Genomic DNA, 26597 nt, shown 5'->3' on the forward strand with positions numbered 1-26597 from the left:
GTGGGGCCTTATGTTGAACACAGAATGTGCTGTCCAGCTCCCCTTGGACAGTCACAAACATGGAGATCCCAATGTTTTACACATTTCACCTAAAAGCTAGTTTTACTCTTTATTAAAAAAACACTGGATATCTTTTAAGCACAGCTTTGAAGTGGGCACAAAGTAAGCAAGGATGCTCAGGGAAGATCAGACAGCTCAGGCTTATCATTAAAATATTTTTTCTTCAGAATATGTGTGAGATGCTCAAAGAAAGGAGCCTCTGTATGTGAACTTTGAAAGTAGTCACAAACAAAAAAGCATTATTCTGTTGATTTTTTTTTTTTTTCCTGCAGGAGTCTATCTCAGCAGATTATCACTCCTATATCTATTGAAGGGCCATTTGAGACATCAACTTTTTCATCTAGAAACTCTGAAGTTTTAATATATTCTGATCCCTTTAATTTACAAAGCTAGCTGATAACAGAAGCATATTTAACTAAAATTTGACCAAAAATGTCTAGAATAGCACATTCACAGAAGAAACTACAGGTCTTTGATGAGCTAATCTAGAAACACACTGAGACACCTCTGAAAGGTTCACTGTAATGACTATGGAACACAGATGCATCTTCTTCATTCTGAGAAAGACACACAGATGGGATTGTTCAAAATGGGAAGCTCTCCAGATACTTTTTGAGATAGTGACAGGACTCGAGCAAATGGGCAAAGTTGCACTTTCTAGGACAGTAATGCATGTGAGCCCCTTGTACACTCAAACTATTTGCAGGGTGAGTTGTGGTGTGATGCTGGGCAGATTCTACCGATTTGCAAGACCCTCTTAAGGATACACTGAATGAAAGACTCTGGGGTGTGCAGTTTTTGAATTGTAAGTAAATTCCCCCTCTCTGGAGCCATCTTCCTTATTCACAAAGAGACCTCACTCTTGGATTTCTGCAACTGCTTTCCAAGAGGTGCCACAAAAATGAAGCATATTGGAAAGGCATAGCTGACTGCACTAACACATATGCTCCTTATATATGAAAGAGATATAAGCTAGAAGAACTGAGAGAAAAAGCACGTATCATCCAGATTTCAACTTTTCCAACTATTTGAATTTCAAAATTCCCCTTTATCTTTTCATGCAATATAGGCATATGTACCTGTATGAACTATACATATGACATGTGTGAATATATACAGCATTAACTAGATGGGCACACTTTCAAGAAGAGAAGACAAGACACCCCTGGTTAGGTTACCACGCAGGTTAGTGCAGCCCTGAGTGGGGAGCAGGGTGCAGAGGTGGATACACTGAACTGTGAGTGCCCTGAAGAGAGAACCAAATGTGTCCTTCAGGAGTGGTAGATGGGGCAGATCTGAGGTCAGCAAGCACAGCTGCTTAGCACAGCACCCACTGCACCTTCACACGACCTTGGCACCACAGCTCTGCTGAGCTGCCACAGCGAGGGATGTGATCAGTCACGCAGGGAGCGTCAAGCAGATGTTGTAAGCAAGGCACTTACTTTTCTTCCAGCACTGCAAACTGAAAACATGCCTTAAGTAAGGGATCACCTAAAAATGTGCTGTTGTCTGTATGGATGCTCTCCTGTCTCCTTTCCTGCTCAAGGGTGATTATGCCTCTCTGTAGGCAGAAGACTGTTTCTGTCCTACACTGGCTCAGCCACCCTAGGTGACTGTGTTACTTAGGGTAAGTCTTTAGCATTATTTTAGTATTCTAGAAGGAATGAGTTCCTAAAGCCCAAAGCTCAACCTGCTATCTTCTGAACTCCCTGCAACCATGGAAATGACGCTGGCATCTCTGAGAAACATGGAAAAAGTGTAAGGAACTGAGAGTTTTGGATAGTGCGTGGTGTACCGTCTTATATTGTCTCAATATGAGAGGGGACACATTTAATTACAGACTGTGCAGGCAAGAGCAGCTTTTATAGCAACACAAGAGATTGCAACATAGCAAAATAACAGCAGAACCAAAAATAAAGGCAAAAACGTGACAGCCGAGCTTCACGTGGTCAGAGGAGAAGGGACTGTTGGGCAGCCTGCCCCCCCTCCAGTGGCTGAGAGACACATCCATTGTTGGCCAGCTCTTCCCCTGCCTGCCCAACAGCAGCTGCGTGTGGACATTCTGTAAGCATCACATAGCAGCAGGGATGCTGAGAAGCTGCTGGACACATCTACTATGATGGGATTTTCTGCAGCCATTGACCCTGAACTAAGCTCCCTCTTTTGGCATGTTTCCATTTGGGGTTCCAGTCCCATTCTGGATCTCCCTCCACAGTGTGAGCTCTGCTTTTGAGGGGAAGATAGCGCTGCCCTTTGCTCCAGTTTGCAAAATCTTTAAATCAGTATTCATCAGCATAATTGTTGATGGGATTATGGTCATCTTAATACACTAATAGCTTCAAGTTAGTAGCAGTACTAGCTAGAGCAAATTCCACCACCAAGAGGAGCTGAGCAAAACCAGCTAAACAATGAGATCCCATAACTCCTTAGGAAGCTGATCCTATCAGCTCTGAGCCAAGAAAACTTAGGAGGGTGTTTAACAGCATTGGTCTAGAACACCTATCTACACAAGAGAATGGGAGAGCAGCCTGAATATGGAGATATGAATTCACATCTTTCACTTCTCTAGTGCATTCACCTTCCCAACACTTCAGCACATCAAGAAGTCTTTGGTGAAGAGCTCAGGCACAGAGCAACAAGACACAGATACAAGTAAGTTTAGACACTGAAAGTGAGAGTGGGATGAGAAGTAGGGTTGCTCTATCCAAATGTGCTCAGGCCAAACACCCAAAAGTCCCTGCTCAGCAGCCATTTGTCCCTGGAAGTGGGCAGACATCAGAGGCTGCCTTTTTATGACATTTCCCAGTATAAACTAAGTTACCTATCAGTCTCAGTAGGATTCAGAACCTACCTCATACTTCATATATCTTATAATCAAGTTGTTCTTTTGGCCTGAGAAGAGTCTAGGGAGGGCTGTGCACGGAGATGACAAAGCTTTCATCACATACTGGAGTCACCAACATTACAGACAAAATGTTAAACTTAGGCAACCCTGAGCACAGGAAGTTTAATGAACAAATCTTGTATTCTGTGACACAAGTGGTAATGCTGTCTAAGTAAAGAGGAACATACCATGAACAGTCCATGAGACATCTAGGGGACCATGTTCCCTGCAGTCCTGTTGGTTGAGCAATCTCCTGAGTAATTATTGTCCCTACCCACAAACCAGAAATGCCACAATGTGGTGGAGAAGAAGTTCCTGGTGAAGTCTCATGTTTTGATAAATCCCAGAAGATTGTACACACAGCAGGGATACTGACAGTCACAACACCTGGGCAGCAGGGCCTGTGCAGAACTCTGCTGGTGATGTGCAAATACATGGCTCTGGCCTAACAGTGTTTCTTTGGGTGGAAACCAGCATGTTCAAAGGACATTCTCAATCCTTTGGGGGTGTCAGTGACAGGACAAGAACTGGTATATTTTCTACACCATGGTTTTCATTTACCTCTGATTACTGCCAATACCAATCTAATACCCAGTCTTTAAGATGTCAAGAAACTGCTTTCCTCACCTCTACTTAGAAGTTGTAGACAAAGTGCATATTTTAATATATTGGCATATATTAATTAACTTCTGCTACTTTTCTCTAGGAAAATGATAAACAATAAATGGACTTATTTTTTTACTGAGGACATCTAAAATGTCAGCTGTACCTAGTGAATGGAATAAGAAGAATGTAATTAAACATCTGCTCTTTCACTCCTAGTAATGACTTTAAAATAGCCAGAAAACTCTGAAGGTTGTGGCCATGGTAACAGACACCAGCTTAGGAAAAAGGAAATATCTGCAGTTATAATTGAACATAGAGATTGCTCATCTCCTTCTCTGAGCTGGAAGTTTACAATCAAAGCTTTGATGTGTGTGCTGGTTCCTCTAATACAATTTCATCCTATGCCATGTGGCACATTTATTGTGAGAAACTACCAAGTATAAAAATATGCATATGTTGTTCCAATGCTACTTTCACTCTTGTTTGAAGGAAGAAAAACTGCTCTTTTTTTGGAAAGTGGCTGGAGCAACTGCTGGTAAATACTTTTGTGAAAAGCGACAATGCAGCATGATGGAAATGGGCCAGACTTCCCTAACATGCAGCTGTCTCCCTCCCTCAGATCAGCAAAGTAATTGCTGCTTACATCAGAGTGATGTCCAGCAGCAACAAGCAGCATTTCTGGAAGATCCTGCAGAACTGAACCTAGAGACCCTCTTGGTTTGGCTGAGAGAGAATTGATCAGACTCCTCAAAAACACCTGACCTTGTCACACCCCAGTATCTGACCTGCTGCCTCCAGTGCCTCCCCACACTCTGTCCTGTCCGTGGCCACAGTCCATTCCACCTTGCATCCCACTAGGCACTGCAGTTCCTCAGACACAGTCAAATGAAGAACAAGGCCACTAATCAAACAAAGCCCAACAAAATCACAGCAGAGACAGGGAAGACAAGCTGAGACAGAGGTGGAGTGGGGTAACATGGGTGTGCTGCACACAGAGATGACAAGCAGCTCCTGGAGCTCAGCACGATGACTGGAACCACTTGCAGCAAGCGCCAGCAGTGAAGGAAAGGGCTTTTCAGAGGGTTTTACACACCTGTGTGACAACTGCCTTAAATGGGAGCTTGTAAGCAATGTGCATATTGGCCAAAGAATCCAGACAAAAAGCATTTGCTATTTTAGTGCCTAATATCAACCTTGGTTCATAAAAAAAAAAATAAAAAATTCTTTGAAATGCAGATGAAAAAATGTGATATGAAAATAAGCAGGCAAAGGAAGGCTCAGGGCTGCAGGTTGCTGAACCCTACTGAAACCACCAACTCATATTTTCGAAGGCTTCCTGTAAACTTTGTCTGAGATTCACATCTAGAACTGGGGTGAACCTCAGCTGCTGGCTGGAGGCCAGCTGTGAAACTGGTGCAAGTAAATAGGTTGTAGCAGTCTTCTGTGCAGGCAATAATTCTGGGCAGGGTATGAATACCTGAAAATATTGTATTTTTTGGGTGTGATTTCCCTTTTGAACTGCACTCGAAGCACTCAAACAGCACAAACAGTACTAATTTATTTGGATTTTGTTAATATAGAAGCTATTCCTACTTTTTCCTATTGGTTTCCAAGCAAACAAGATGCCACTGTGTCCTTATTGCAGATGCTTTTAGCACACTGTTTGGAGCATCAAACATTTTGGCCTTATAGGAAGACAACACACCAACCTAAGGATTTATTTTTGTCCTGATCAGTGGCTTAAAATTATATTAAACTAGCACATACCAAGCTGGATCTTGCAATGTAAATGCATTTTCAAATGTGAAGACAACAAATTTCTCAGAGAAGTCTGGTGGAGCTTGAGAGTTCCTCTAGCATGGCCAAGAGAAATAAAGCTACTTTCACCAGCATTACCTGGGTTTCCTGCCTGTGGTTTTTAACAATACCATCCCTGCAGCATGGACAGATGAAAATTTAATTCAGAGAAGCTCCAAGAAACTCTGGTCTCACTAGCAGTGCAAGGCAGCTCAATCATGAATGGAAATCAGTGACCTGTTAAGACTTGAGGGTTGGACAAGATGACCTTTAAGGGTCCTTCCCAACCTTAACTATTCTCTGATTCTGTGATGCCTTGAGGGGCACCTGACAGCCCCTCTGGACAGCTGCTCCACACACGTACAGCCACCTTGCTCCCTGGTGCTTGACCACACTGTAGCAGAGCCATTCCCGTCCCTGAGCCTGCAGAGATGGAGAAGTTCAGCAGTTGCACTGCTGAGGTGTAAGCTGCCAGCCACCCTAAAATGCTCAGCTCTTGGGGTTTCCTTACTGAGTGCCATATCTGTCCCTCAGCTGCTGCCACAGGAGGCCTGTGGGTATTGAGCAATCCCAGACTGACCTCCCCTGACCTCATGAGATGCCCAGTGCATTCATCCCTCCCCAACCCCAAAACATGAACAAAGGCCTGAGATGTCTACCCAGCATCACTGTGCCACAAGTTGCTCTCTCTCCTCCTTTTGCTGCTGAACTGCAATAGCCAGTGGGAATCAGCATCTCATGTGCCACCAGTACTCAGAAGCTACTCCTGTTTCCAGATCAAAGCTGCAGTGGACTGGCAGTGTTTGTGGCTATCTGAAACTCATTGGAAGAGTAGGGTGGTCAGGAACCGCTGCAGAAGAGGGGAGGAAGCAGACAAGGGGAGGCAGATCTGGTGCCAGACAGCACTCCTCCTTTTTTCACTTGGAGGGCTCCTCAGAGCCCGCTCCATTTGACCTTTCACGTGAGCTGCAAGAGTGACAGCAGATGCTGGTAGCCAAAGGGAGGGGAGATTTAGTGCTGCTTTGTTTCCTTCCCTGGAAAATTTGCTTTTGTAGGAGGAGGTCAGAGAGTCAGAGCAGCAACCTGAGAGAGGGAATTCTCGCCTGCTTTTCTGAAGGACTGGAAATTGAATAGAGTGGAGTGTGCCACGAAGCCTCACTTCACTGGAGCTTTTATCTTTTAAAATTAGGTTAGGAAATTTATTGCTACAGTAGCTTAATCCCACAGTGCATTATCTGTACACATGATGGACTGGAATATGAGCTAATTCTGTCAATAAAGTGACTGCCTGCATCTTGATTGTCAGATACAAGGAATTCAGTCTTCCTTTTGAGAGGCTAAGCAGCTGCAGTCTGGCACACTCCCCTGCCTATGCTTTTGGTTTGGATGCTTCCTACATTCAAGTTTCTCAGCAAGAGATGATGCTGTGGAAAGGGAAGAAAGGGGGGAGAAATTTGGTTCCAGGCACCTGGCTGCACACTGTGACTCTGCACTAGCCTGTAGGGTGGCGTGGGGGCTGCAGCCCCCCAGGGACTTCTCTGACTGATACCATGAGCTGTGTATGCACTGGGAACCCAGCTGCCTGGCTCTGCTTGTCTTCAGTCTGTGCTCTGCACTGGCAGGAGAGGCAGAGACCAGCAAGTGTTCCCCCTGAAGGGTCAGATCAGCAGGGAGCTTCCCTGGTGGAAGGGATCTGCCACTGGGCACTCACAGCCACGGCCTCCAGTTTTTCCTGAGCAGAGCAAGGGGGCTGGACTGCAGGTACACACTGAGGCTGTGAATCTACAATCAACCTTCAACAAGATATATCCTTCAGCAACAGCTCAGGAGGGGACTGTTTTAATATCAAACTCTCCACATTACTTACCTACAAAAAACTCCAGGTTCAGAAATCTAAATTTCACTGTCTGTATACAAGCTGTAGAAATCTAGTGTATACCATCTCTAAATGGAATCTTGAGAGTGAGTGAACAAATTCCAAATTTATGGGTTGGCAGAAACAGAGATATGGGAGACTAGTTTCACAAAATTGCTTGAGCAGACCACAGTCGGTTTGCTCAACATGGAGTGTCAGATTGAGTTATACAAGTCCTTCTTGATGTGAAGTTCCTTGATTTTCAGCAAAAACAGCTGGAAAATGAAACTTCTTAACAAAATAAAGCCTCTTCTACCTGATTGCTCAGCAGACAAATCCTCAAATCAATTATTCTTTGAGCAACATCCAGGCTAACTGGTCAACCAAACAAGTAAGGGGAAGTCTGGAATATCACAGGAGTATCTGGTCCTTGGTTTTACAACATCTCAGATGTAGGCACTAGGCAAAGGCTTTTCAGCCAGCCTGCAATATGAAAAGGTGAAAGCTTATTCTTCAGATCAAAGAATGCTCAAATGTTCATATAAAAAAAGTTAAATTATAAGCAGCAGGGAACAAATTTAACTAGATTGACTTGATATTTCTGAAGGCCCTTTCCTCTTCATTTTAAAGGAATTAGTTCTCTTTCAGTTCATTCAGTTCTCATTTATACAATATATTCAGAAGAAGTAGCTGATAACACTGAGAGATATACAAAACCTGAACTACTCATGGGAGGGAGGACAAGGACTGATTTTCCTGTCATCAGAAGGACAGCTACATATTCAGTAATTTCTCCTCTGTTGGTCTATTTGAGCCCAAAAGAGAAATAGCTGTGTTATTTGGTTTGTGAGATGTCACCACCAACCCCTCCAAAAGTCTCTAAGCCCTTTGGCACAATGAAGAAGACAGATATTTGTCAGACTTCACAGGGAGATGTTTGGGGAGAAATCTCACAGTCTTAACTGAAGAACAAACAGGAATGTTTTAGGACAACAAGATATTTATAGTCTCACACATTTTGAATGTAAAGGGTACAAATATCATTTTTGCTATTCCTCTGCAGGCCAAGATACGAGGGACATATGCCAGAACACAAAAGAATTTTCACCCCATTCCAAATTCCCATTAAAAAAAAAGCACACTAAGTCTGAAAAATAAGTATAGTCATTTGAATCATGAATTTGGCTTTGAAACCCACTGGGAGACTGAAGCAGAGCAAAACACATCTGCTAACACCCCAACTTGAGCACCACAATTGGCAAGTGCTACTGAAGAGAGATCTCAGACTGAAGTGGTAGAAATATTAGAGGTTAAAACTGAAGTTTCTTGGCAGAACTGACCTTTTATGGAAACTCTGTAGGAAGTCTGCCTGCACTGGCTTTCCAACCAGTACATACATTCATTTCTAATAGATACATGGATGTATATAGAAAGGCTAAGTCAAAACCACTTGGGTAAAATCAAAGCAAATCATTCCTCTGGGGATGTGCTGGACAGAGTTAGGCAGATTTTTCCACTTTCAGGATCATGAACTGAAATCAAAGGAGAAATCTCAGATGGAAGGTGGTTACAGTTGGGTTCTTCCAAGCTGAGTCTTGGGATGGATCCAGTTGTACATTTTTATTAATAACCAGGAGGTGTAATATCAAAGCAATGCAGTTACTGATGATGCCAAGGTGACAGGCACCATCAGGTGGACACCAGACTACCCCACAAGAAGAATGGGACAATCTTAGCACCGGGATAGTGCAAAGGGATGAAATTCCGTATTGCAAAATGCAGTATGTGAGGGACCAGTGGAAAGAACTGATCTTCTTAACTAGAAAGGATGGAGCAGAAGGAAGAGCTGGAGGACTTATATAGCCACAAAATAACAGGAAAATACCACTATGATGTGTCCTGCAGGAGACAAGTGATGCTTTCTAATGAACTTGCTGAGACCGATCTGTTGAGTTCAGGGAGGGTGAAATACCAATGCTATTAACGAGCAGGTTTTGGAAGTATGAGGGCTCACCTGGGTTGCTGTAGTACATGGCCAGGAAAACACGCTGAGGAAAAGGGATTTTGGCCTGCAGTGGCTGCAGAACAGGACTATTAAGCCAAATAAGGGAATGGAAAGCCTGTGCTCTCAGAGGAGACCAGAGGCACTTGGATGTTTAGCCTCGCTAAAGAAAGGCCAAGAGGGGATATGGTTGTGGTCTATAAATACATCAGAGGGGGTAAACACTAGAGAAGGAGAAAAGCTGTTTAAACTGAAGGACAATGCTGGCAAAAGAACAAATGGGTATAAACTAGCCATAATAAATTTTGGCTGGAAATGAGAAGCAAATCTCAAACCACTAAAGCAGCGAAGTCTGTGGAACAGCCTCTTCAAAGATCACAACACAAAGAGCCAAAATCGTGGGAAAACACTATTTGAAAAATCCACAAATAGGGTCTATATGACATGGATACCTGCAGTGGACTGGGGGAGTCAGGAGACCCCCTACTGTCCTGACTTCTGGAAGGGAAACAGCATCCAAAAGAACAAGCATGCTTCTTACAGAGGGCAGCTTTTCTGGCACAGAGGACCACCATGAGGAGAGCCAAAGGCAGTGATGTTAAGTAAACAAGTTTGTGATATCTCTGTCTCCCTTTGCACTATGTAATCACCCCCCACCACACATCAGTGATGGGCAATGGCAGGAATGTGGGGGAGGTTTATGCAAGCAGAGGAACAAGTGCCAGGATGCAACAGACAGGTCAGGAAAGCTGGCCAGCTCTGTCACTTCAAGCATCAGACAGCACTGAGAACAGCAATACATTATTGCAAAAAATTTAACTGAAATTAACATTTACAAGTAACCTCAATAAAATTCACAGCTGGTTGGGCTTAACCTTGGAGTCAAGAAGATTAGCAGGCTGTTGTCCAAATAATGAAATAGTAAGTTTTGCATTTTCTTCGAAAGTGAATTACAGACATGCCTGGTCTCTATTCAGTATTGAGTAATTCAAGCTTTCTACAAAATTTCACCTCATTATTGTCATCCTTTTGTCTCCTCTAAGGAACACAATAATTTATTAATACCATTCTTCTCATCTGAAGATTTCTGATGACTTCACAGAAATTACTGGGTGACAGCTGCACTACAGTGTTGACTGAACGGAGGCACAAGAAGAGGGAGGAAAGAATTTTTTTGTCTGTATGGAGTTTTTGTCAGCTGGTCCTGTGCTCCTGGACTAGCTGGGGTCAGTTTTCAAGATTCCTGGGTTGGCAGAGACTCAGAGGAGGATGGCACAGAACAGACTCTCATCAGGCATTTCTTGAGCCTGCCCAGGCTCCGAGGCTGTAGGCACCTAAACCTCCTGACAGCCACCCTTCTGCCTCAAGGCATGCCCAGCACTTGACTGTGACAGTGGGAAGGCACCATGTTGCTTCATGCTCCCTCCCAAGCCACACCATGACAGGTATGGAGGAATCCCTCTGCTTATCAGACCTTCACTCAGTTGTCAAATGTCCACCTAACAAGGAAGAACATAGGCAGCAGGGAGCTCTTGCTCTAGGACACCACCTTGGGCTGAGCTCTTCCTTTTTCTCCTCTGAAAATTGCTTGCTCAGGATTTGAAATAGTAATAAAGTACAAAACAGTGAACAGCACCAAGGCACTTCACTTTGCACAACAAAAAGTAGCCATGCATGGGTCTGCATGCACAGAGGGCCACCAGAGCTCCCTGCCATCTGCTGAGCTTCCAGAGGGCAGCACCGAGTGCAGTCAAACCAGCTGGAGCTGGAGATGAGGTGGGGAGATAACAGCTAATCATCTGAACCCTCTGCCTACATTATGGCTGTCTCATGAGTTTCCTCAGAGCAAGAAAAAACAGCTGAGAACAGATACCACAAAACCTAACAAATCCACCTGATGTCATTATCTCTTGGGGGCTGTGTAATACAGTTAACTGCTGTTCCCAGGAGAGCTACCAAACCTAATTACTTGTTATGACTGCATTAGATGAAGAAGGTGCATGTTGCTGATAGTTACTTAGTGAGAACATAGAGTAGATCTTTCTTTTGTCCACTTATAATTAAAGCAATCTTCTTTGTATATTAGATTCAGTAGTTTATAATGAAATGCAATAAAGATTCCTTGAGTAAATCTCTTTTTTTCTTAATATGTTTATACAGATTAATGGAGTCTCTTATTGATTGGAGGAGGAGCAGTTTCAGAAATAGTGTGCTTAAACAGACATGACAAACCATGCAATAATAATTTCAAGGCTAATGCCTGAATAACAAGCACATCCCACAACAGTGCCACTTCCATTTGTGCCGGACACCTGAGAAGCAGCAATCATAAACCTCCGCAATGGCTGGGTGAAAAACCTGTCATTCTATCAGCTGTGCAGACAAATTTAGCACCCTCTGAAATCTTTATCAAAATTACCCACCAGCAGAATTAGGTAACCAACTTTAAATAGCGAGGAATAGGGAGTTATGTCCAGTTGAGCAGCGGCAATTTGGACAGCACTGATTTTTCAGTGGTAAGACTGAAGAAAAACACAAAATATGGTACAGATCAAGAAATGCAAACACTGATGAAACACACAAATGCTTAAAGAGACTTTTATTATCAGATGAAATAACAATGCCTTAAAATAGGGTCCCATTTGGGTTAAAAAATGAACCAAGTCAAGGAACTGAAGATTAGAGCCAGGTGCTTAGCGGAACTAGAAATTTAAGAACGTTTTTGCTTTTATCTGATGATTCTTGGAAGAAACGCTTATGTTCATATTTCTGAAAGAAATATTTCCTGTTGTTGAGCTTTCCTTTGAAAGACATATTTCTGTTTCACTACTGAGAGCAGTTGCAGAGCTATAAATGCACAGCAGGCCACGCAAGACGGATCTTTAATTATACCTATCCTCCCATGAGTTCACTGTGAGCCAATTGCTCGAGGCTAATAAGGATTAAAACATATTCAATGACTCTGAAAAACTGTCTTAATGCTAGTGTTCCCAAATCCCTTGTATTATTTGGAGCAATACAAGCACAGCAACTCCTGTTTGCAAGTGCAAAGGGAAAACTTTACTCTTTCACGCAGTCACACCCAAGCCCTGCTTTACTAAACACCACTGCTCAAAAGTTTTCAGCCAGGATCCTCATGCTCTGCAGGACTTTGATAAAAATCTGCAGGTAATAACATAGTTCCATGTGATGGCTTCCATGTAGCACTGGCACTAAGTGATCTGTGACCGGACCCGACTGGGAAGTTCAGGGAAAGTGGAAGACACTCCGTGTCTAACAGAGGAAGTAATTAAAATAATCAAACCTACCTGAAAAGCTGCAGGCAAAGAGGCAAGTGCTTCCCTGGCTCCCTCAAACCCTACTGACATTATGCTCTAAGGTCAAAAAAACATAAAGGTTGAATTCAACAAAATCAGAAGGGCTGGGAGAAAACCGCATTCAGAAATCTCCTTTGCTTTTGACCTCTTTCTATCCTGAAGTTTTACGAGGACAGCACTTGGACATCACTTCTCTCTTTACAGAGTAAAATGTGAAATTCCTGACAGTGCTGTATGTGGGGGTGGGCAGTCCCCAGGGAGCTGGAGGGTGCATTGTGCAGTGCACAGTGCTCACTTCAGGCAAAGGAGGGTTTGGAAAACAGATCTTAGGCCTGAGACAGCATTAGAAGAGCAGAACATACTGGTCTCTTGCTGAGAAGGCTAAAACAGATAATTACAATTTACTTATTCGGGAGAAATGGTAGAACAGAAGGGGTGCAGTAGTGGATACTGACCTCTGCATTTTTCACATCTTAAAAATAATTGGATTGTAAACTAGAAAAGGATTAAAACTGAGCCTCACAGGGGAAAGAGCATGTACCGAGAAATAACATTAAATCAGCATCAAACCCGCACTCTCTAAAGGGTCAGGTCAGCAGTGTACATGATAATGTTCCTCTGTACAGAGGAGTAGAGTCTTGTGCTCTATAGACTAAAGGCTTTTCTTTATCCTTCCTTCCAGCCATGTTCATTTCCTTCACTTTGGTCCTACTGGAACCCCACTGCTCTGTTTGACAGACTGGAGTTGCCAGCCTCTTTGTCATGATTTCCTGGCCGTGGCAAAAGCCTGAAGCTCATGAGCTCTATCTAGACCTGGGCTTCAGAAAAAAAAGCACTCTTCTATTTTTAAGGCTCTTTTTTTTCCCTCCAAGGATTCTCACCCAATTATGCATGATGACATTTACCACATCATCTCTGACTATGAAGCAAATGCATCTGGGTGCATTCTGCAGCATGGGGGCCAACTCAGAAGTTCCCTTGTCTGTGCTATTGAATTCTGCACCCTCCTGAAAAGTGACTGTGTGCCATTTGCCCCCTGGAAGTGGCACAAGCTGGAAAGGAAGCTAGACTGAGATGGGGATTGCTCAGCAGAGGGAGCAGTTTTGACAGCTGAGCTCTGGTGCTGGGGTTGCCCCCTATTTCATTTATTACGGACACAGCCAGTGGCCATAGTACAGACACAGCCATGATCTCAGGCAACTGGATAGCTTATCCCCTACTTGAATGTTAGTGTCAAAACAAGAAATATCAAGGCTTGGGGGAACCAAATGCTTACCTAGTGTGCGATGTAAGAGGGAATTATGAACTAGACCCAAAGTTCGAATCATTTGGGACATGCTCAACAAGGGGCCTTGGGCTCAGTGATGAATTTGCTGGGGCTCTGAAGGAGTTTCAGGGCATGTGCACACCAAGGAGCTAGACTGGAGGCCAGGGAAGGCCAAATGTCCCCCCAGAGCTCAGCTCTACCTCCAAATACCAGCCTTGGTTGGCTTGACTCTTGCACACCAAATGCCAGTCTTTGTGGGCTCAGCCTCCAGCTACACTGAGCACACCTGTTGCTGGGGTTATTGCAGACTCCAGACCACAGAGAGCTGTGGTATGGTCAGTTCAGCTTCTCAGCACCCCATCCTTGGACAGCTGCATCTGTCCAAGAGGCATGTGTCTCATCCGGGTCTGGCCACCTCTGGGTGTGATGGCTTTCACTAGGAATCAGGGGATTTCCACAAAGAGGCACATGTTGCCTGTTCTGGTCAGTTGTGCATGCAGCAGTGAAGCAGCTCCTCCTCATCCACCCACCGGGGCCACAGGAGAGCTGGCTGATCTCCAGTGAGAATGGGATGCTCCTCTCTCTGCTGCTGCTCAGCGTTTGGGCAGCCAGCCAGCCTCAGTGAAGGTGAACTGCTGAGATGTGGTGACAGCAAGCCACTGCCATGAGCATTTAATTTTTAATTCCTCTCAGGGCTTCTTTTCTACCATCCCTCCCTGTAGGCCTAGGGGAAGGCTGCTGGCACCTGTTTCTGGAACTCACGTTGTTTGTGTTTGGCTGCATGCCTGACCGTGAGGGATAAGAGAGCAGGTCCCTGGCCAGCCCTGCCCCTCCAGAGCAGCTGCTTTCCCAATCCAGCATGCAAGGATGGGACACACAAGGTCCTCTGAGGGCTGGAGCTGCATCCCAGCTCAGTGGGATCTATCTGCATCACCAGTTCTGGAGCCAGGCTCCCTTTGGGCTTATTTTTCCAAAAGCATCTCTTCTTTCTTCTTCAAAGGAACATCCACCAGCAAGAGATGCTTCTTTTCAAGTTGAGCTATAAAAACAGTGGACAGCATGAGCACACTGCCCAATGCTTGCCCCTGGGAAGCAAGGCCTGTCAGGAAGGAATTACTGGGCTTGCCAGTGAGGAAGCAAAATTGCCTGAAATACTGAAATATCCCTCAGTGCAGACACAGGAGCATGCAGCTGCCCCATTCGGCCTGCAGATCCCCTCTTCTCCCCACTCAAGTAATTCCTCTGCTTAAAAATGTTATTTTGGGAAAGAAATTAATAATGGGAATAGCACTGCAAAAGCATGGGGAATTCAGCAAACAAAAGAAAAGCTGCTATTTTTTAGACTGTCTCAAACTGGTAACTGTGGCTTGTTTTAACCCCTTCTCTCCCAGCTGCCTCCCCAACACCCTAATTTGGAGTGCCATCCACAAGCATGGTGGGAGCAGCATGCAGGAAAGGTATGTCTTACTACAGGCTCTTGGAGCAACACTACAGCCTACTAATAACTGGCACATGGTGAACTAATAGTGAAATACTCTTTGATTTCTAATCAGATTCCTTGAATTGAGCTAGGGGTTCCTGCAAGGGTCCCAGTGTCTAATAATAAGGGTAAAAGTCAGGCAAGCAGTTACCCCTGCTAGTGCTTCTGTTGCTTTTTGTCATATCTGAAAGAATTGTATTTTTCTAATTGAAGCATCTCAAACATTATGTGTCCATGGTGAGTGGAGGGGTCTGACTCTGCACAGCAGCAGAGAACCCTGCCCCAGGTTCTCAGCAAATACGCCATCGCTGCAAGAAAAGAACCTGAATCTGCCAAGGCTGCAGATCCAGTCAAGCAGTATAAATTCACCTTTAACAAATTCACCAAGACCTCCAAGGAGCTGATGTGGAGCATGTTATACTGACGTTTCATCAGCTCTCACTTTTTCTTGCCACAGGTGTGGCCAAAGCAGCCAGGTCTCTTTGAAGCCCTGGTCAGGGCTGGCACGGCTCTCCTGCCTGCAGCATCCTGTGCCAAGGGAAGGCACAGGTGACATCTGGACCATTACTGCAGATGGCTCTGCAGTTTCTCCTGACAAAATCAGCCCTTCTGGACTAAAACCAAGCAGAAAAGAGGCAAAATAGGAAACAAATAGGGGGGAACCACTGCCCTGATGATACTGGAAGAAGAACGACCAAAGTTTGAGCTTCTTGTTTTCAGTTCCTAAAGCAATCCTATTCTGCCCAAGTGTCGCTGTGCATGTTGGCCAGGACTCCCATGCATGCCATGGAGCTAGCAGCAGGGATAAGGGATGCTCTCTCACAGGCAATCTCATTTCTGAATTGTCAGAAAAGAATTCTCTTTGTTTCATAAAGATGGCTCTACACAGTGCTCCCTGGATTTTCTTTTCCAAAAGCAGTATGAGAAAATAAATATCTATTTTTTTGTCCAGAAAGAGTTCCTCTTTGCATTGCCTCTGACCTTCCCAAATCCCAGCACTTCTGCCTTTCGCCGAGTTCTGCTTTTCAGCTTTACCTTAGTGGTGAAAAGGGGGACTTCCTTGGCAGGAGTCACTCAGCTCCTTCATCTGTCCCTGTCAGGAGAGGCAAAACAAAACACAAATGGTCTCTCTGCAGAAGTTCCCACTACCCAGCAACTCTTCAGTAACTCAGAGACCAGAGAGTCTACACAGACATCAGAGCTGCAAGTGGTTTAATATCATGTGCCATCAAACATTACATGCCTTGCAATTCACGTTGGGGATTTTGATTAAGGAAACCCTTGAACACGGCAAGGAAGAACTGTGAATTCTGATAATGTTCTCAATTTTTAGCAGTAATTGAAAATGAAGGGTGAAGTGAAATAATTGAACATGAAAGCTGTGTGCTGTGTCAAATCAGCAATAATACTCAAGTGAGAGGAGATCATGACTAGACTGAAAGATGTATCCTTGGCCAGCAATAATTTTGCACTCTTCTCATCCACATCACCCTGTGAAATAAAAACACAGGCTACACTTCTGGTGGGACTGTTTCAGTAGGGTCAGAACGACTTTACATGAAAAGCCTGTACAAGATAAACAGCAATGAATAGGACTCTTGACAGACAGGTCCAGAGGACAACAGACAGTGCTTCTGCTGAGATATAATTGCTCTAATTGGACCTGGGCTTGTGAAGATGGTAAAGCTAAAGAGGACTCTGCAATCATGCTGCCATTCTGCACAAAAGAATACTGTTGTGATAGGAAGCACATAGCAGTTGTGGAAATAATCAGCAGCTTTGTGCTCGCGTCACCCTGGCATCTTGGATTTGCGAGCACAACATCAGCAGAATATTTTCTTTAAAGGTTCTCAGGGCTGAATTGCTTCATGAAGTCTCTTTAAGTGTTATTCAGCTGAAGTTAGACACTTCATATGTGCTGGATCCATCATGTTTTTGCAGTCCTGGAGCAGATGCAGAAAGATTGTGAGGCATAATCAGGAAATCTTGCTGCTCTAGGAACGAGGGAATTTGGTAAGGGAAGAGGCTAACTTTGACCTCCTTCAGCTTTAACTTGTCTTCTCTTGGGTAATAGCCTGTAAACCACCTGATCTGCTTGTCTAATAAAACCTCTCTACAAGTAATGTTGGGTGTCTCCAAAAGCGGATTTATTCTATTTATAACAGTAGAACAAGCATGAAACTATTGTTGTCAAGTAGCAGGCACTGCACAAGGGTTGACTGTGCAGTGTTCCTCCAGCCCTACTTTGAACCCAGTGCCCAGAAGAGAGAGCAGCCCTGTTAGCCACAGCTACACCACACGGCAGCAGAACAACATCAGTGCATCATTGCTAACACAGGCAGAGAATTTCACTCTCCCGACTCCTTCAGACAGCTCTGTTTCACAAAAGCCTTGTCTGGCCTGTTCTGCAGATGTCCAAGGGTGTGAAGCAGCACTGCCAGAGGTCCCTGCATGACCAGATGCAGCAGTGTAAGAACAGTGACAGCAGCCTGCCCTGGACACATCCTGCCAGCACCAGCTCACTCAGCTCTGCCAAGGGCTTTCCTTCTCCCCTTGTCCCACCCCTCCCGGTCCACCCCGTGGCTGGACAGCCTGGCTCCCAAAGCCCCATTCTCATGACAATGAAATTCACCACACAGCTAAGAAGCTTTGTGACACATTTGGCAGGTAAGCACGTCTCAAAGCCTTTCAGCTCCCATGTGCAGACGCAGCTGAAATGCTGCCTCCTGCTTCTTTGCAGTTCCTAAGTACATGTGCAAAACTGCAGTTGTGATGTTCAGGAACCGCTCATGTCCCACCTGTAAACGAGCACTTGCACCTCAAGCGAGGCCACTTGTCCCTAAAGAGCCAACCTGACTTACTGCACCCTCCCTTATAGAAATGGTCATCTGCAGTGACACCCTGAAGCTCCTGCCCTGTGCTCCAGTTGCAGATACCAGACACGGGTGGCAGGATGTGCATCACCCAAAATGTGAGCGATGGGACAGACATCATCCCCAGCACCCAGGCAAAATGACAGGGCTGGGCGCAGCTGGGTGTAGGAAGGTGGCCCTGGGCAGCCATGGGAAAATGGTCTTGATCCTCAGAGCACTCTGGGGGTGACAGCATCCCTGGGTCACCAGGAACCGTGTCACCAGCCATCCCATTTGTCCATGCCATCCTTGGGGTCACAGGTCCACACTTCCCCTCTTCCTGTCCTGACATTTCCTCTGGAGTAGCACTGTGACTGTCACTCAGCAGGACTGTGACAGATGTACGGGGACATCAAAGCATCAAGCATGCCCCACACTCAGCTTCTGCCTCCTCCCACTGCCATCCTTGCTTTGTGCATCACAGACTTGATAAGGACACAAGGACCTGACCAATGCCCCAATAAGGTGGTGGGAAAAATTTTTCATGGATGATGCTCTCCTCAAAAGTGCATGACTCAAACAAAAATGCATGGGATTTACCAACACAAGCCCAGCTAAAAAACAAGACATGTTTGTTTCCAGCTAGTATGTCTATGATAAGCCATAGATTGTCACAAGAATATAAAACATAAGGATTGACATTGGTGGGTTTTACACAGCTAAAACTTTGCACAACACTGTGAACATGTACTGCAAAAAAAACAACCTGAACTACAAAAGAAGATAAACAGAGCTAAACCACAACCCCTCCTCAGCTATCTTCTGTGAAAGAAGGCGTGGCTGGGAATTTCAGGTGCTGGGCAAATTGAAACCAGCGTTTCAGACCAAACGACAAGCTTCTTGGCTTTTCTGCATGTAAATCAGATCCTTACATTATCTCAGTGTCATTTCGTGGCTGAAAGCAATTCAGCAGCTATCAGCACAGCCAGATTGAAATTCAGCAGAACAGGATCTGAGCCCTTCAGCTCATAATGATTAGATGATTCTGTGGAAATGACTCTTACGAAAAAATGAAGTTCAGCAGAAAACTTACAGTGTGTGAAGACCACAGAAGGGAGAGGAACTTTACAACTCAGCCTTCACATTTTCCACCTATAGGATTTCAATATTTTCTAAAGTTGTAGTAAGGGCAGCTTCTTCACAGTGCTCCCTCTGGGAAATATCACATTCAGCAATTCCTGAATTACAGTTTCTAATTATATTTTCATACTGTAATGCTGTCTGAAATGCAAATTTGATGACAGAATAATTCAATCCATATAAAATAATTACAAAATTACTGTTTCTCAACCCTCAACTCATACTCCCCGCTATTTAATAAGACAAATTTAACAGCAGCAAAAGTACAGCCAAAACATAGTCTATTTTTTAAACTGTTATCTGACTACAACTGTCTGCATAGATTTTGGCTCACCACAGAGGATTATTTCTAAAATATGACTACCAAAAACATTCCAGAGTTAGTATTTTTTTTGCTTTAGCTTGGAACCAACAGTCAGGTCAACTTTTATTTTGCATTCATAGTACCCTACCCATGGCATATGTGTTTAATTGGAAAAGCAACTGTTGGTTAAAATGCCAAATCTCTACTGCAGCTCAGCTATCATTTAAACCAGTTGTTCCTGATGTTGATGCAGACATTAAATTAGCACAATGTAATGATTTTTAGCAGAGTGGGAATCAACTTCTGCAATAAGTAATTTAAGATCCTGAAACTCCATACTGAAACATCAGTTCCCACTGACAACTGCCACCCTCTACAGAGGATTTTATTCCCCCCATGAATATTGCCTAAACATTTGCTAGGACCTTTAAAAAGCAGAAATTGCGTTCTGTTTGAAAAAATTCAAGGAGTAGTGTTCTGCATTTCAAGGGGTTTTTAGGTTTTATTATGATTCTGGCCTAAATTTAGATTGTCACTGCCCATCAACTCAACCAGATCAAGGTAGAGCACACTGAGTGTGTTATTATTATGAGGCTAGAGGCATCAACAGCTCACATCTGTTTTTCATTTCCCTGCTGTATCCAGTTGTGTGAGAAGTGACTTGAGGAGATCTCAGACGTGACTTTAGCCAAGGTTTTTCCTAAGGTGAAGTGCTACAATTCCTTGGGAATTGCTGGTCTGCTCGCCCTTCACCATGGACAAGAGACTGCAGGAAGAGATCATCCTTTCCTCATGTGTGTGCAAAAGGGGTGACATTTTCAAATGGCATGAAGGCTGATAGGAAGTAGGAGGGTCAGTCTAGATGCCCCTAAAAGAAGGTGGAGTGCTGCCAAGCCCATGTGTGTCTCACATTTTTTCTCTTCATGTCAGAGGATTTCAAGCCCAAGTGGACTGGCAGTGTCCCAGTTGCAGCGCTGGGCAGAAGGTGAAGGATGGGCTGCAGCCACCTTCCCCTCTCAGTGATGGGAAGGAACCTACAGGCAGTTTGTTCTTTCCTCATGGTGGGTGGAAGCATGGCAGCACAGAGATGATTTAGCATTTCATGGGATGCTTAGCATTGCATTGCCTGGCAGCTTCACACACTGCCTAGGTAAACCTGAGTGCTTGTGCAAAGGGTTTGGTACAGAGCTGACCAGTGAAAACCATGAAATCATTAAGCAGAGGCACATAGCCCCAGGATGACTCTCACATGCCATTCCCTGCCCTCCTGAGCAGGGATCTGTGTCACCTCCATTTGCAGATTCTGGCACTGCATGTGATCTGCCTGCCTGCCTGCAACTCATTCCCATCTCTGGGGCAAAATGGGTGGAGGCTGGTGATGGGATGCCCAAAGCCCCCAAAGACTCATCCAGAGGGGACAGAGCTGTCACTCTGACAGGCAGGATGCATCCCTGTGCAACCTCAGCGGCACTTACCAACTTCCCCTACAATACTGTGTCTCAGACCTCTTGCCACAGCATGGACAGGACCCTTCTGCTAAAATGTAAAGCAGTTTATCATCCTTCACTTTAAGGTCAAGTTAGAGCCTTTTCAAGACTACCTCAGTATCACTAAAGAAAGATACATCTATTCCATCTGGAGATGAGGAAGGCATTTCTAATAAGTAGCTCCTGAGCAAAAGTTGCATCAAATATTTTTCCCTTTACAGGTGGCTTCAAGACATCAAATGCTATAGGACACTGTATTCAAGCCTAAATGAAGGAGCATAAGCCTCAGCCCACACTAAGCATCATCACTCAAGCCAAATCTGGGAGGTGACGGCAGCTACACATGGAGTCAAATCCTGCAGACATGAGGGTGAATAACTTCTCTTGAATGGCAGGTGCCACTCAGCTCAAATCTGTCCCCATACTCCTTGGTCCCTCTGCAGATTTACCCCAGCAGTATCAGCTGGTGAACAGGCAGACCTCAGAGGGTGGTGGGCTGTATAAACCACCTCCTGTCTTCCTCCTAGCCCACTCTGGGGAAGCCACACGCAGACAGAGGGGGATGGACTGCCATGGGCTGAAACACAGCTCCCACAGCAGCTGGGGAGCAGCTGTGCCCAGGTGGGTCACCCAGGCAGGGATGCCAGGAGCCCACTCATTCCCCGTGGCAAGGCTGCACATGAGGTGCCAACACCTCCAACGCTGCAAGGCTCCTGAAAACCTGGGCAAAACTCACCTGTGAGGAGCCAGGCGAGATTCCTCAGGCACTGGTGCAGTGGCATCGGGTGGAGAATTTTAGAAAGACAATTTGAAATATTTCAGCCCCCCCAGCAATGATGTTTTAGGGCATAAGAGTTGAACTGGAAAGAACTGGTGAGATAGCACCAAGTGAAACGGTTTAGACGTTTTTGATACATTTATCCTTGTTCCCTGCTAAGAACGCCAAATGCAGTGAAATCCAGAGCACTAAGCAATAACTTCCTTAGAGAAGTGCCTTCAGTTTTAATGCCTGTCTTGGCTCTCTTTCTGAAACAATTACTTATGCTGCATTTGATAATATTAGGATAATTTTTATAGATTTTTAAAAAATCTTTTACTGCTCTATGTTTTAAATTGTTTTGTAACTCCACATCGTTTTAGACCAACAGCTGCTTTAGAGAATCATTACCATTATTGATAAACCCTTTGAACTTCGAGGGGAAGGGAACAGGAGTATATAATTAGAGAAGATAAGAAAGATCTAACACACTTTTCCAGGAAACAACGCACATGATGCTTCAGCTGTAATCTGTTCTTAAAACAAATCTATATGTTCCCACACAAACAAACTCAGCCCGTGGCACTAAACTTCAGAGCTCTGGGATATCCTTCCCCACAACAGCCACCTCGGAGTAAGTGCAATGGAGAAACAGACTCAAACTCCCTCTTGTTTTTACGAAAAGACACAAATAGCATTTCATTTTTCAATCACTGTGGTGATTGAAAATTCATGCTGCTCATGCTGCAGTTCTTTTTTTAGCTATTCTAGCTGCTCTCAATGCACAACAGAAAAGAAAAAAAGAGACAAAAAACAAGCCCTGTGTGTGCGCTTGTGAGAAAATGGGTGAAAGCCTGTGTTACGGCAATGCTGCTCTCTTGGCATATTTGAGATAATTTTTCAGGAAGGTTTCGATTCTTTCCTCTGTAAACACTGAGAGCGCCGCGTGCCCCCGGAGAGGGGCAGAAAGCCCGGGGAGCGCGCCGGGTGCGGGGACTCCGCCTGAACAAAGATGATTTAAATGCTCCAACTTTGAGAGTTGGATCTGAAGCTGTTCCCGGCTTCATTGACCGCTGGCTTCCCCCTCACTGGACACACTGGGTACAAACCCGACTGAACCGGGCAGCATTAAAAAAAACTACAAATTCCAGCAGCGGTATAAAAAACACAACGCCTAAACATCATTTCTTTTAACTCCCCAACGCATTAGCCTAGGCTTACTCACATTCATTTATACTCCTAAAGTGTCAAACGAGAACGATATCATTTTATTCTCCTTTCATGGATCATTAATCTATATTTAACTCCGTTTTGCCGTCTACACACAGAATTAGTAACTGGAAGCTGCTTTGCATTTATCTGATAGTGCTGGGCTTGTTCATCAAGGCAAACTTCCAGCCAAAACAAACAAGTGAAAAAAAGAAAAAAAAATCAGTCACTGATACAAGCTGCTTTCTAGTCTATTTTTTTTAAAAAAAAAAAAGGAAAATAATCCAAACCTGACGAGAACATAAAGCAAACGGTTACCTCGCACTGCAGAAAGGCAAGTTTTTAATAGTCCATGCTCCGGCAGCCCCGAGGTTGAGCGGCGGCGGGGATGTCTCCAGCATCCAGCGGGCTCCCCGGCTTTGGTGCGCGGCCGGGGCCGCAGGCTCGGCCCCCCGTGACGTCAAGGCGGCCGTCACATGGCCCGGGAGCGCTGGTTGTCCTGGCAACGCCAGCCCTGCTCCCAAATTATTTCAATAGGTCATCTGTCACACTGCGCGCACGCTGGAGCGCCCGGACAACCCAAACACCGCGGGCTCGTCCCATCGCCGACTCGCTCTTAACCCTGGCCCCGTAGGAAAACGCGTCGCTCTCCCTCCTGCGTCCGCAAGCTCCGGCAGAAAAAAAGACATTCTACACCTGGTTTGCCCAGGCAAAGGGGCGCAAGAGCTGCCCTCCGAGGATGCTGGGGCACCTAGCTAAAATTAGGGTCTTTCTAAATGACACGCAGCTGAAGTTTTATTCATAGCCGCAGAGACAGATGCTTGGTGAGCCGCGTTTGCCCAGACTGGGGGCGAGGCAGCAGCCGTGCAGGGCTGGGCTGGTCCCCAGATCGGCCTCGTGTCCTTTAGCCCCGGTACCTGCTCCCTCTGCTAGCCTGCACCTGATGCTGCTCCAGCTGCTCCCAGCAAAACACCACGGGAAGGGGGACAAAGCAGCACAGGTCTCTTCTGATTCACCTGTGCAGCCTTGTCCTGCAGGAAGAGACGCAACACCAGTGTCTCCAATTTCCTTGTAACTCTAGCTAAAATCCACTCCTTCCTCCAAATTTCCTTTTTTTCTCCCTCTCCACTTCACCTTACCAGAGCCCTGCATGCACATGCATGCACCAGGAGTAGGACACAGAAGGTGCTGGAGAAGGGAAAGACTTTCATCTGAGAGAAGCAGGGAGGAAAGACGAAGAGGAACAAGAAAATACTGAGCTCATCAGGTCTGGAAGAGTGGACAGTGGGGTGGAAAGAAAACTGAACAGCAGATCTCAGAAGGTTGTGGTAAGCCAATTGCAAGAGGCAATGGCAGAAATTGGTGCATAGAAATTCCACCTGAACAGGAGGAAAAGCTTCTTTACTTTGAGGGTGACAGAGCACTGCAACAGGCTGCACAGAAAGATTGTGGAGTCTCCTTCTCTGGAGCTATTCAAAAGCTTTTTGGATGCAATCCTGAGTAACGTGCTCTGGGGAACCCTGCTTGAGCAGGGAAATTGAACAGGGTGACCTTCAGTGGTCCCTTCTAATTATTCTGTGAGCCTGGGATCAGCAACACCCAGTTCTGGTTTACACAGCATTCAGTGAGCAGGGCATCTCCCACACAGTTCACCAGCAGCCTCTCCAGCACCAGCACTGCACTGGGGATTTCTTGGGCAGCTGGTATTAGGGGGCAAAGCCCTTTGGGATCCTGAGCTGCCCCCTGAGCCTCAGCTCAAAGCAGTGAAGAGGGCTCAGAGTTATTACAATAGAATAAGGTAGTCTCCACTGTCTAAAACTCATGCCATAAAAAGAAGATATTCATAATTAGCTAGGAAATCTGTGACTGTTTAACAAAACAAGAATAATGTGATGAATTTAAAAAACCCCACTGATTACTGCATGTGTTGCACATAATCCCACATATTAATCCAATATAGAAGGCTGAAACTTCATGTCAACACCCACCAGTAAAATTGTATCATAACTTACAGATGTATTCTTTCACTTAATGGCAATGTTTGTACAATACTACATAAAGTTTGGGTTTGCAGTTTAAAAAGATATCTTTCAACACTGTGTAGTGCATTCCTTTCTATTGGTCTGACAAAAATGCATGCACCTGAGAGATTTTAATGGTTCTTAATTCTTCTAAAAGCCTCTTCACACAAGGGGAACACAAACACAACACAGGCATTTTGATGGTCACAAAACATTCAAGAAAACCATTTTGCTGGTTCCCTAAAGAGCTGGCAGAGACAGCCAGGCAGGATCATAGAATCATAGAATGGTTCTGGTTCAAAGGGACCTTAGAGTGCACCTACTTTCAATCCCTCTGCCATGGGCAGGGACACCTTTCACTAGATCAGGTTGTCCAAAGCCCCAGCCAACCTGGCCTTGAACACTTCCAGCAATGGGACACCAACCACTTCTCTGGGCAACCTTCAGTGTCTCACCACCCCCACAGAGAATAAGTTCTTCCTAATATCTAATCTCAGCCTGCACTCTTTCAGTTTAAAGCCACTATCCCTTGCCCTGTCATTACATGCCTTTGTAACAAGTCCCTCTCCATCTTTCTTGTAAACCCCTTTGGGTACTGCAAGGCTGTTCACAGTCTCCCCAGATCCTTCTCTTCTCCACCCTGGAGAACCCCAACTCTCACAGACCCTCAAGGACCTGCTCTGCTCCTGTGTAAGTCTGGTCCTCCACACCTGCAGACACATGGGTATGCAGAGCTTCATCCTCCAGCATAAAGATAGCCCTTTTCACTCACCTTTACAGGATATTTCTGCTGCAGTACAAGAGCTTGGAGGAGTTTTTAAACCATGCACAGTATTTATAACGGGGTACTAATTATATGTTGAGAGGGTTATAATTTTCATCCAGCTGAAAGATGCTCAGTGAAAAAAATGCTCTGAAGAAAGTATGATAATGGCAGTGTAGGGTTGGATGTTCCCAGTTCCCAAGGCTTGGCAGAGCTTTTCCCACACCTTCCCAGTGATGTGGCTCCTCCACAGGGATATTTTCTGAATTGCTGACTGAAATCCCTACTTCTCTGCAGTGCTTGGTGTGACTGTCAAACCTTTCCAGGACCAGGGTCAAGGGACACCTTACACCATGCAGACAGATGCAGAAATGAAAGCAACTGGACAGCCTCTGTGCCTCAGAGAGCTGAGATATCCTGCTAGAAGTGGCAGAAAAACCTATATTCCCTGAATTAACTTTTCCATGATAAAACCTCCAACATAAAAACAGCTTCCTCTATAGTTTCAATCAACCAAGTGAGTTCAAAGCAATGAGACATGGGCACTGAGAGGAAAAATACAAAACAGATATTTTATGCAGAGAAGGACTTGTGAGTGATGGCTGATGAAGAAGTCAAAGTGAACTGGCAGTCTAGAAAGCTTAGAGTAGTTTAGTTTAGTTTAGTTTAGTTCAGAAAGCTTGGGGCTTTTAAAAGTGTTTTGTTTTATTTAGTTTAGTTTAGATTAGTTTAGTTCAGCGAGTTCAGTTTTAGCTGGCAGCCCAGAAAGCCAACTGAATCTGGGGGGGGATTGAAC

The 26597-nt window shown here is 44.9% G+C and overlaps 1 protein-coding gene across 1 annotated transcript in view; it reads right to left on the reverse strand.

The window, feature by feature from the left end:
• Positions 1-23468, reverse strand: part of NCALD (neurocalcin delta) — a 58037-nt gene extending 34569 nt beyond the window's left edge. Inside the window, exon 1 of the mRNA XM_015619427.3 lies at positions 23336-23468. The gene's annotated coding sequence lies outside the window, so the exon portion shown is untranslated. The remainder of the gene's footprint in view (positions 1-23335) is intronic.
• Positions 23469-26597: the final 3129 nt, after the last annotated feature.

The sequence above is a fragment of the Parus major genome, chromosome 2 (assembly GCF_001522545.3).
Source record: "Parus major isolate Abel chromosome 2, Parus_major1.1, whole genome shotgun sequence".
NCBI lineage: Eukaryota > Metazoa > Chordata > Aves > Passeriformes > Paridae > Parus > Parus major.